Genomic DNA, 12,767 nt, shown 5'->3' on the forward strand with positions numbered 1-12,767 from the left:
TGTTTTCTATTCTCCTTTGTTCTTTAAATGTTTTTGAAAAAACCTGGTTTACTTGTGTCTCACATTGAGTTTTCTGCAAACTTGTTTTTTCCTCCACTGATTGTCATTGTTTTGAGCTGATACTGCTCATAAATCAACTTCATGCTTCCTTATAAGGTTTTCTGGATTAGTTAATATTCTTAACTAGTTTAGCTGTTGGCTGCCAGATGTCTTCTATTTGTCAAGAACACCAAATGTTTGCTAGCTGAGGAAGTTTCTAGGCTCTTTTAACCTCCAAAGTGAAGTGATTGCTCTACAATGATTAAATTTCCATAGGAAATGATGACAGTCCTTCTCAGGGTAGGCTTCCTTTTCCCACTGACAAATTAATCTTCCCAAAAGAACATTATATATCAATCAACTTATACCACTTCTAAACCTCTAGTATATATTGAAAACTCTATCCCAAAGTTTCAAGAACTTTCCTTGGTCCTTTCCTACTTACTTTTTCAACCTTTTTCTTTGATGGTTATTTATTTTTAAAAATTGCTGCATCCAATCTGACCTATTAATCTTTCACAGAAGAGAAACATATACTATCTTTCCCTCTACTCAGAATGGTCCTTTCCTTCCTCTTCTTTATATGTGTGAGCTCTATCCTGCTTTTCAAGGCCCAGTTCATTCCCATCTCCTCCTTGAGTCCTTCCCTTACCATGTTATAATTCTACTATATAAGAAGTATATGTTTTTTTAGTCTATTTCATACATGTGACACTTAATATGTGCGACTATGTTGTAATTAGATTTTAAGTAAATAATGTTTTTTATTTAGTTAGTTTTAGTTTTAGTTTATAACATTCAGTTCCTCAAGTTTTTGAGTTTCAAATTTTCTCCTCTTCTCTCTCCTCCCTCCTCCCCACCAAGACAGCATTCAATCTGACATAGGTTCTACATATACCTTCACACCAAACATTTTCACAATAGTCAAGTTGTAAAGAAGAACTATGACCAATGGAATGAACCATGAGAAAGAAGAAGTTACTCATCACAGATACCATGTGTCTATAATCATGTATAATGTTCTGCTCTCAGCATCAGATCATATAAGTCTTTCCAGGTTATTACGAAGTCCATCTGCTCCTCATTTCTTGTAGCACAATAGTATTCCTTTACATTCATATACCACAATTTGTTTAGCCATTCCCCAATTCATGGGCATCCCCCTGATTTCCAGTTCTTTGCCACCACAAAAAGAGCTGCTATAAATATGTTTGAACATACAAGTCCTTTTCCCACTTGTATGATTTCTTTGGGATACAGCCCTAGAAGTGATATTGCTGGGTCAAAGGATATGCACATTTTTATAGCCCTTAGGGCAAAGTTCCAAATTGCTCTCCAGAATGGTTGCATCAGTTCACAACTCCACCAACAGTGCATTAGTGCTCCAATTTTCCCATATCCTCTCTAGCATTTATGATTTTCCTGTTTTGTTATGTTAGCCAATCTGACAGGTGAGATGTGGTACCTAAGAGTTGTTTTCATTTGCATTTCTCTAATCAATAGTGATTTAGAGCATTTTTTCATATGACTATAGATATCTTTAATTTCTTCCTCTGAAAACTGCCTGTTCATATCCTTTGACCATTTATCAATTGGGGAATGACTTATATTCTTATAAATTTGACTCAGTTCTCTGTATATTTTAGAAATGAGGTCTTTATCAGAGACACTGGTTGTAAAAATTCTTTCACAATTTTCTGCTTCCCTCCTAATCTTGGTTGCATTGGCTTTGTTTGTAATCAAAATTATCCATTTTGCATTTCATTAGGCTGTCTCTTGTTTGGTCATAAATTCTTCCTTTCTCCATAAATCTGACAGGTAAACTATTCCTTGCTCTCCCAGATTGCTTACAGTATCAGCCTTTATATCTAAATCGTGAACCCATTTTGACTTTCTCTTGGTATATGGTGTGAGGTATCGGTCTATCCCCAGTTTCTGCCATACTATTTTCCAGTTTTCCCAGCAGTTTTTGTCAAATAGTGAGTTCTTACCCCAGAAGCTAGAGTCTTTGGGTTTATCAAACAGTTGATCACTATAGTCATTGACTACTGTGTCTTGTATACCTAAACTATTCCACTGATCCACCACTCTGTTTCTTAGCCAGTACCAAGTAGTTTTAATGACTGCTGCTTTGTAATACAGTTTAAGATCTGGTTTGGCTAGGCCACCTTCCCTAGCATTTCTCTTCTTTAATTCCCTTAATATTCTGGACCTTTTGTTCTTCCAGATGAATTTGGCTATTATTTTTTTCTAGCTCTATAAAATAATTTTGGTAGTTTAATTGGTATGGCACTAAACAAGTGAATTAATTTAGGTAAAATTGTCATTTTTACTATATTAGCTCCACCCAACCACAAGCTACTGATGTTTTTCCAGTTATTTAGATCCGACTTTATTTGTGTGAAAAGTGTTTTGTAATTGTGTTCATACAGTTCCTGGGTTTGTTTCAGCAAGTAGACTCCCAAATATTTTAGAATGTCTACAGTAATTTTAAGTGGAATTTCTCTTTCTATCTCTTGCTGTTGGGCTTAAGTAAATATGTTTTAAGTAACTCATTTCCCAAATGAGTTAGAAACCTCTCTGATGGCAGCAATTATGTCTTATAACACTTGCCTGTGTCTCGGTGCCTACAGAGTGTTTAAGATTTACAAAAATGGTCTCATCGTGTCCTCCCCCAAATCCTGTGATGTGTAGATAGTACAAGTATGCAGAGGAAGTTTGTTGTTGTGAAAAGAGCACAAGACTGAATCAGCAAAGCTCAAGGTAGATAGCCTGTCCCCAAACTTCCTGGTTGTATCACAATAAATCTCTGACCCTCTGTTTCTTCATCAGTAAAATGCAGAGGTTGTATCAAATGATATGCCTGAAAAGTGCTTTGTCAGCCTAAAGCATTAAGGTAACGTCAATTACTATTATCATCGTGAAAACTGCACTCTACACGTAGTCAACATATGATAAATGCTTGTGTCAACAAATGATAAATAGTCAGAAGAAACCTAGACCAGAAGTCATGCAATCCATTATCAAGTGGCATCACCAGCTTAACCTTAGGCCAGTTCCAAACTCCCTGGTTTCAGTTCCCTCATCTGTAAAATGAGAAGGCTTAAAACTATAGTTCCATAATTTCATGATCTATGGTGGTATTATCCTCTTTCCCTTAAAGATTTGAAGGTACTAAACAAAGAACTTGTAATACATACAGGAATTATTAGATCCAGAGCTTTAGGGAGCAGTTGTGCAAAGAAATTGGAAAGAAAGTTGGACAAGGGAAGTAAAAAGTAAAGGAAATCTAGCAGTCGATAGGTAAGCCTGCTATCTAGATTGATATATTAGTTTACGTGGATGACCATTTCATATCTGTAGTTGAAGGTAAACAAGATATTCTTCCTTACTCATAGTATTTCCTTGGGCTAAACCTGAAAGCAGGTCAGTCTATTCAGGTATCCTGAAATGTTTGTCAAAGAGGTGGCTGCAGGGCAGTTTCCTTGCAGACTGAATGGAGTCCCAGCAAATGGCACAGTCATAATTATTGACAGTTCTTCAGAAGTTACAACTGCAAACCTGGTCTCCATATTTCCAAATATATGCATGTGATTCTTGTGGTGACAGATTCGGCATCATACCTCGTGGAACAGATAACGTAGCTGTATAAAGAACACCATAAAGATCAAACAAGGTATAAAGATCACTCACAGCGGTGCCCAGCAAGGCCAGACCACTGAGGCCCTTGTAAGTGCAGAGGCTTGGCCAGGAAGAGCAGCAGCATGGCTGCGGGGATGGTGGCCCAGGGCCCCAGGCCTCTCCTCGAAGGCCCCAGAGCTACCTTGACAAAATATCTTGTAATGTACATTATTGTTGGCACATTGGCTTTGCCACTGGAATTTTGAGCTTTTTAAATGCAGGGGCCTTGTTTTTAACCTTTCTCTCTATCCCCAGTACTTAATACAGTGGCTGGGCCCATATTAACTTCTTAATAAATACTGCTTGACTCACTGAATAATCTTACTATTGTGATCATATCCTTTGAGAAGGATGGAAAAAATAGCAACAGATTTTTTTTAAAACATGTTTTAATGAAAGACTTAATTTTTTTTCCCTTCAATTCTTTATAAAATTGTTCTGTTTCTGGTGTATATGGCTCTATAAATTATTTAGGCGTTAGTGAGCAAAAGTTACTGCATCCTGAAAATACTCTGATATTTTGTCTAAGAGTGTAGGTCAATGTCCAGTGTGCAGCTCTTGTCCTTTTTTGACCTGCTTTGAGAGATGCCTGCTTTCCCAGTTGGGACTTAAAAAGAAATTAGAATTTGTGTGAAATTCTCATTCCTGCAAATGTTTAATACTTTCTGCCTAGTACAGTTCTCAGCACACTGCACTGTTCAGGCATTCAGTCATGTATAACTTTTCATGATCCCATGGGCCACATCACAATAATACTATCCATGGGATTTTCTTGGCAAAGGTACTGGAGCAGTTTGCCATTTCCTTCTCCAGTGGATTAAGGCAAACAGAGGTTAAATGACTTGCTCAGGGTCATATAGCTAATAAATGACTGAGGTTGCATTTGAACTCAGGTCTTCCTAACTTGAGGCCCAGTGTTTTATCTACTGAGCCACTGGCTGCCCTCCTGACATATAGTAGGTCCTTATTACATGCTTGTTGATTGATTAAAGCACATTTTCTCATCTCGTTACCAAGCTTGGTCGTTATAATTGCACAAGGTTCAGTTATATTCTATTGTTGTAGTCTTTGTGTGTGTGTGTGTGTGTGTGTGTGTGTGTGTGTGTGTGTGTGTTTCTTGGTTATGTTTACTTTAGACAGCATGATATACTATTAGCTTTTCTTTTTTCTTTTGAAATGAGCAAATGAAGGCAGTATGACTTTAAATTCTATATTCCTAGAGTTAGTTCAGTTCCATCAAGTAAATATTTGGGTACAATTTAACATATTCATTTTTTTTTCCTTTTAAGAAATATTGGAGGAGAAGATTCTGGGAAGATGGTGAAATAAGTGAGAAAATTCCAAGTTCTGCAGATTTTCCCTGCAAACAAGATAAAATAGCACCTCGTGGCAAACATAGATAGGAAATAAGAGACACCCACAAACATAAAATAAAAATCAGGAGTAGAATTTGTTAGGGAAAAAGGAGCCGGGGTAGTAATCACAATCTCAGACAAAGTTAAGGCTAAATTAGATTTAATCAAAAGAGAAAAATAGGGAAACTGCACTATACGCAGGCTATATTAATTAAAATTGTTTGGGACTGTGCGAAACTAGGAGGAATTCTGTTTCCATGGGATTAAAACTCCTCCCAATTTTATAGGGATGTTAATAGAAGTGATAACAGGATGTAAGTCAGAGGTGACTGGTTCTAGTCAGAGCTGTGACCTAGCTGAACCAGGCTTCTGATCAGGTCAAAGGTCAGAAGCTTGTACTCATGCTTAACAAGCTGTTTGAGGGAGAACCTATCAGGGAGGAGGACATGAAGTGGGAGGTTCAGGAGGTTGCATCTAGCCAATGGAGAGCAAGGTGGGAAATCCGAATCAGGAGGATTATAAAAGGGGATTTTGGAACTCTCTTAAGGTGTTCTTTCACCTGAAAAGGCCAAGTCAGCTGTCAGATAATGATGTGAAATAAAAATCTTTTTTTTTTCTAAATTCACTTATGGCCAGGTGGAATTCTTGGTAAGATGATTATTTCCAACAGGACTATTTAAAATAACTAGATAGAATAAAGTTGAAATATTGCTGTGGTTTAGGAAATGATGAATTGGTAGACTTGGAAAAATGTGGAAATACTTAGATTTATGAAGGAAGAGTTTATCCACTCACAGAGAAGCAGAGGACAAATAAGTATAGTAGGGTCTTACATAGATGCATATGAATGTATGTGTCTATATATGAGTATGATTTTAGTTGGGACGTCAGTTGGTGTGTGCGAATAAAGAGTTTGGAGTGCAAGCTCGAAATCAGAAAAGGCATTTATTATTCTTTCTCACGAGAAAGGACGCCACCCAAGCAGTAGAGGTTGGGGGCGCTTTAATTATATTTTATGTTTATTTGGTCTGAATAAATGGGTACGTCCCCTAAACAGAGTACAGGAGAGTACAAAGAGTACTCAGATGGACGCCAGTCTTTTACTGACCCCCACTTCGAATCTCCTGCCAGGCTCTTCATTGGCCAGATACAACCCCCTGACTGCCTAAGTCATGCCCTCCTCAAATGGCTCCTTTAAGCATTCATACAAGCCTCTGACCTTTGACCCAAGAGCTCCGATGAGAACCAGTTCTAACCAGTCACCTGACTTAATTCTGCTAAAGCTGGGGGGAGGGAGAGGAAGAGGGATAATTTCTGTGGAAACAAAACTGCTCCCCCCGTTTCTTACGTTGGAATGGAAGAGGGAAAGTATTCCAGATATGAGGGCCAGAGAGAATGCCCAGAACCAAGAAATGAAGTGTCCTGTTTGTAGAACAGCCAGCTGAAGTGTCAGGGAGTAAAGTATAAGAAAACTGGAATGGTAGGAAGGGGTTAGGTTAACAACACTTTCATTTCTTTTTTCAATTTTTCCTTTACCACTCTCATCTCCTTCTTTAACTCTTCCAGGAATTCTTATTGAGCTTGGTTTTAATTAGCATTTCTCTTTGAGGCTTTGTTTGTAGCTGAGTTTTTTTTTTCATTATTGCCTTCTCAGTTTATGTCTTGGTCTTCTTTGCCACCTTAGTAACTTTTTAGGGTCAAATTAATTTTTTGTTGTTTGCTTATTTTTCCTATGTTCCTTTATGTTGAAGTTGAGCTCTGCTACTCTGGGGGTAGGAAGGTACTGTCCCAAGCTTCAGGCTTTTTCATGCTGCTGTATTCAGAGCTAGTTCTGGGACTGTGCAAGTATTTGGTGTCTCCAAGATGGTGTGATCCTGGTAGAGGTACGGTCACTGTTCATGGTCTATACTCTGGTCTTTACCCAGTAAGGACCCCTGGTCTCCTACAGTTACAAGCGGTAATGCCCTCTTTGCCTGGGAACTGTGAGCAGGGCTGGTGCTCCCTTGTGACTGACCCCTAGAACTCACCTCTTCCTCGTTGAACTATGACCCACTAGGTAAAAGAGTTGCTAATCAGTGCCAACTGCACCCAGTGCCAAGACAAGGTCTGACATAATTTCTTTCTGACCAGTTATCCAACCCCTTCACTGTCACTGGGTTGAGAGCTTTTGAAGCTTCTGACCTTGCTGATGCTGCAGCCAAAGTTGTGGCTATTACTGCTACCATTGCTGCTGCTCCCAAAGATGTTTTTGCTCTTGCTGCTGCTGCCACAGACACTCCTGCAGCATTTGGAGTTGTCCAAGTTGCAGATGCTCCCGTTGGAGAAGGCTCTGGGCTCACTCAGGAGCAAGAGAATTCTGCTCTAGTTGGCACAGGTGCCACACTCTCAGTTTCAAAACCCTGTGCCTTCCCCATTCCCCTCTCCTGCTGTCAAGAGTGTATCTCAAGATATGTGAAAATACATTGCTGGTGGAGTTGTGAACTGATCCAACCATTCTGGAGAGCAATTTGGAACTATGCCCAGAGGGCTACAAAACTATGCATATCCTTTGATGCAGCCATACCACTTCTAGGTCTGAATCCCAAAGGGATCATAAAAACAGGAAAAGGACCCACATGCACAAAAATATTTATAGCAGCTCTTTTGGTGGTGGGAAAGAATTGGACATTGAGGGGATGCCCATCAATTGGGGAATGACTGAACAAGTTGTGTTATGTGAATGTAATGGAATTCTAGTGTTTCATAAGAAATGATGAGCAGGTGACCAGAAAAACCTGGAAAGACTTGCATGAACTGATGCTTAGTGAAGTGAGCAGAGCCAGGAAAACATTGTACACAGTAACAGAAAAATGGTGCAATGACCAACTTTGATAGACTTAGCTCTTCTGAGCAATGTAATGATCTAAGACAATGCTAAAAGACTCGTGATGGAAAATGCTATCCACATCCGGAAAAAGACCTGTGGATTCTGAATGTAGATCAAAGCATACTATTTTCCTTTTTTCTTTCTCATGGTTTTCCCCTCTGGTTCTAATTCTTCTGTACAATATGACTAATGTGGAAATATATTTAATGTGATTGTACATGTATGGCCTATATAAAATTGCATGCCATCTTGGGGAGGGGGAAGGGGAAAGTGGGTGAGAAAATTTAAAACTCAAAATGATATAAAAGTTCATGTTGAAAACTAAAAATAAATAATATATATATATACATATATATACACTATATGTGTGTGTGTGTGTGTATATATATATATATTTAAACAGTATATCTCAGTTGTGGGGGTTGCTATTAAGACCGTTGTAGCCCATATCTCAGAACCATTCTCCCTTTTTTTTTTTTTTGGAGGGAATCAGAGTTTTTCATCCTTTTTTTCTTGGTGCCTAGCCCCTTACTAGGACAGGCCACTCTTTCATTTGACCCAGGAGGAACCACTTCCTTGTCTTTTATCCCCAACACCCTCCACATCTGAAAGCGTTCCCATTCCCTTAGGGTTTTTTTTTTCCTTAGCCTCTTCTGACCATCTGGCTCTTAACCAGTTAGCTTCAGTTTGTAGGCTTCACATGTTACTGATGTTGGGTCACTTATCAGTGCCCCACATATTGTTGTGCAGTTATTTTTCCTATCTGGTTTATTCAGCTTTGAAAAAGGAGAGAATGTAGCTGGTGTAAGTACACCAATTTACCTAAGGTGGAAAGTGAAAATGAGACTTTGGACTATGACTTTGGGGTGCTAAGGAAACATCGGGACTCCCTCAGCTCCTCAGGATAGTCCATTACAAATCAGAAGCAGGTTTCCTCTCTATTAGGCTGTTTACTGTTTCCCCAAGCCATAGCAGTAATTAAAATTCCAGGGCACAGCCAAGAAAATGGCATTTATGCCTGTGGAAATGATGTGGCTGACCAAGTAGTGAAAACCACAGCTTTAACCCTTCAGACTCCTGAGGGAGTGGCTCCGGTAGTACAGATCCTTATGGAACTTTCACTTTCCCCCTAAGGACAGCCTTAGTATATCCATCTTACCCTGAAGGCCTGCCTAATCATTCTAGCCTAACAAAAGAAGAAATAGCCACTGCCCAGAAAAAGAATGCTTATCACAAAGCCAGAAAAGCTACAAAAGGAGGAAAGTGGGTCAGCAGTTTTCTCTGGGCCACTGTTATTGTCCATAAGATGTGTCCCACCTGTACCAAACACAATGCATCCAAACCTCTGACCCTGCTTGTGAGTTTCCTCTCCCAGATTCGCCCTTTGAAACTTGGCAGATCAACTTCCTTCAATTGTCACCTGCCCTTGGTGATGAAAACGCTTAGGTTATGGTCTGTATGTTTTCTCAGTGGGTGGAAGTGTTCCCCTGTCATGCTGCCATAGCTTCTGGAGTTGCAGAAATCCTCTTAGGAAAAATCATTCCATTAAAGGTGGCGGGGGTGGGGAGGGCGTGCTAAATTCTCTGAGGAGCTGGATATCCCCTGGCCCAAAGCCCTTCCTTTAGCCCTGCCAAGCCTTAGATCTAGGCCATTTGGTTCCCATAAGCTTAGTCCCTATGTGATAATAATAGGATGCCCAACGCCACCGTACTTGTAGGTGGGAAGCATAGCAGCCAAAGGCTCACTCCTACAATACTGTATTTGGTTGGCTTAGAAAATATCAGACTTACCAACTTGTCTCACAGTCCTATTCTTTAGAAATTCCAACTGAGACTCAATTCCTGATCTAACGCAGTAACTAGGTATACTGGAAACCTCATCTCTGAAAACACTCCTTGGAGCCACTGTGGAAAGTCCCCTTTGAAGTTCTGCTCACCACCCCCACTGCTGCTGGGGAGTGGAGTCCTGGATCCACCTGTCACAGTTCCAAAGGGCAGTACCACCCACCTGCATTGTAGAACTGACAGGTGACTTGACCCTAAAAATTAATAGGGGTATGAGGCAGCCAACATCTGTACACAGCTGTTCCCAAGACCCCAGGATGAAAATAAGGGGACAGCAGACGAAGACTACTGAACTAAGAAATGGGACGTGGCCTGAGGTTTGCAGTTACTTCTTCTAAGAACTAAGCCTTTTCTTTCTTGCTAATATAGTAGTCTCTGGCATCTCCTTTTCCAAAATGTTTGTCCTACTCCTAATCCCTTCACTCTGGTCAACAAGCCTCATACAAAGCTTCTGTAAAACACTCAATTTGTCTGACTGTTGGGCATGGTATTCGAGGTCCCAACCCCTAGAAACTTTAGCCCTAGCCTCCCATTAGAAGCCTGGATCATGACCCCAATGAGAGACTTCTATTTTACTGGTCCTCCAAGACATGCTCTGAAAACCCCTGTTCCTCCCCAGACTGAGAATCCGCCCAGCCCCCATCTGCTTCATAGAGCAGCAGCTTATGTGAAGAGAGCAGCTAGTGTCCCCGACCATGTTTCTATCCCCATTCTCAGAACACTACCACAGTCACAAGCACAACACCTGCCCATAAGAAAAAGGAGCACAGGCACAGGACAAGGGCATCTTATAACACTGCAAAAGCTCCCTGTAGCAAATGGAGTTAGGGGACCTTCCCTACCAAATCAGGCATCAGAACTCTGACCTTTACTTATGTGAGAAAAAGCGGTTTTGGGGATCACTGGACCTCCCCAAATTGTAAGAAATGCGGTTTTGGGGATCACTGGACTTCCTAGGCAGGGCCAAAGTCCTGAGGAAGAACCCTGTGATAATCCCTAGGGAAGGCTGTACAGACCCACAGGACTTCCAGAGGAAGACCAAGTGGTAGCCCCCTCCTTAATCTGTGGGGATCACAGGGCCCCCTAGGGGTCAGACCCTAAGGAGGACCCGAGTGATGGCCCCCTTAGAATGGTTGTGGGGAAATCACCCGACCTCCTAGGGCTGGACCCCAGGGAAGAGCCACATGATGACCCTTAAGGAAGGCTGTGCAGACCACAGGACTCCCAGAGGAAGACCAAGTGGTAGCCTCGCTTAATCTGTGGGGATCACAGGGCCTCCTAGGGGGTTTCCATCTGAGCTTTGGGAAGTCAGAGCTGGAGTAATAGCTTCTGAAGGAAACTTCCTACATCAGAAGAAATGAAGCTTTCTATTTTGGAATATCATTTTTCCTCCTTTCCTTTTTCAATTGACAAAAAGATATTATATATCAGTGGCAGTGCCACTGCTCAAAGAAAGATAATGGAGGGACTTTGGTCCAAGTTGTCATGAAGAGGCCAGCTCAATCAGAACAAAGACTGAGATGAAGACAAAGAAACTAGAGAGTTTCAGACTTCCTTAAAGACAGGGTGGTCTTTGATTGATTTTTCACCACACAAGGTAGCATTCAATTTGTAGCTGTAGATGAATGGTAATGATAATCATAGTAATAATAATAACAGCATTACATGGCCACTACTATGTGCCAGGCACTGTGCTAAGGTCTTTACAATTATTATCTCATTTGACCCTCACAACTCCATGATGTAGGTGCCATGATTATGACCATTTTACAGATGAGGAAATTAAGGCCAACAGAGGCTAAGTGACTTTCCCAAGGTCACACAGCTAGTAAGTGGTTGAGGCCACACCTGAACTCAGTCTTCTGGATTCCAAAGTTTAGTTGGGTGGGGCACACTGGGGAGTGAAGGTAGCAAGGAAAGAGCCAGTAGGACAAAAGAGATTAAATATGAGAATGAGATGGAGTAAGTATTAAGACAAGCTTCTAATTCCCCAATATAAGAACACTTGTTCTCAAGTATTTGGGCAGAACAGAGGAGAATAAAAAAGTAGAACATGTGTGTGGTCCATAGTTGTGAATGAGAGGTGTCAGGACAAAAGAACCAAGGTGTCCAGGATAGGGGAGGCTATTTTCAATCAACCGATCAATATTTATTAAGTGTCTACTATGTGACAGGAACATGCTTAGCACTTGAGACACAAAAAGAAGCAAAAGACAGTCTTTGCTCCCCTGGAGTTTACAATCTAATAGGGAGAAAATATGCAAACAAATATATACAAAGCAAACTATCTAAAAGCTATGTGGGAAATAGTTAAAAGAGAAATGAAAATACTGGAATTAAGAGGGATTGGGAAAGGTTTCCTGTAGGAAGTAGGATTTTATTTGGGACATCTGTAGTTGGAGGGGAGGAGGGAAAGTGTTCCAGATATGAGGGATAGAGAGAATGCCCAGAGCCAAGAAATGAAGTGTCTTGTTTGTAGAACAGCCAGCAAACCAATGTCCCTGGACTGAAGTATCAGGGAGTAATGTGTAAGAAAACTGGAATGATAGGAGGGTGTTAGGTATCACCCCTTTCATTTCTTTTCTAATTTTTCCTTTACCATTCATCTCTTTCTTTAACTCTTCCAGGAATTCTTCTTAGGCTTGGTTTTAATTTCCATTTGTCTTTGAGGCTTTGTCTGTAGCTGTTTTTTTTTCATTATTGTCTTCTTCTGAGTTGATGTCTTGGTCTCCTTTGCCACCATAGTGGCTTCTTATGGTCAAGCTAATTTTTTTGTTGTTTGCTTAGTTTTCCTGCCTATTTTTTTTTTGCTTTGAATTTTATGTTAAAGTTGAGCTCTGCTCCCCTAGGGGGTGGGGAGGTACTGTCCCAAGCTTCAGATTTTTTCATGCTGTTGTTTTCAGAGCTAGTTCTGAAGGTCTGAAAGTATTTGGTGTCTCCAAGTTGGTGTGATCCTTGGAGAGGTACGGTTATTGTTCTCTT

The sequence above is a fragment of the Trichosurus vulpecula genome, chromosome 7 (genome assembly GCF_011100635.1).
Source record: "Trichosurus vulpecula isolate mTriVul1 chromosome 7, mTriVul1.pri, whole genome shotgun sequence".
Taxonomy (NCBI): domain Eukaryota; kingdom Metazoa; phylum Chordata; class Mammalia; order Diprotodontia; family Phalangeridae; genus Trichosurus; species Trichosurus vulpecula.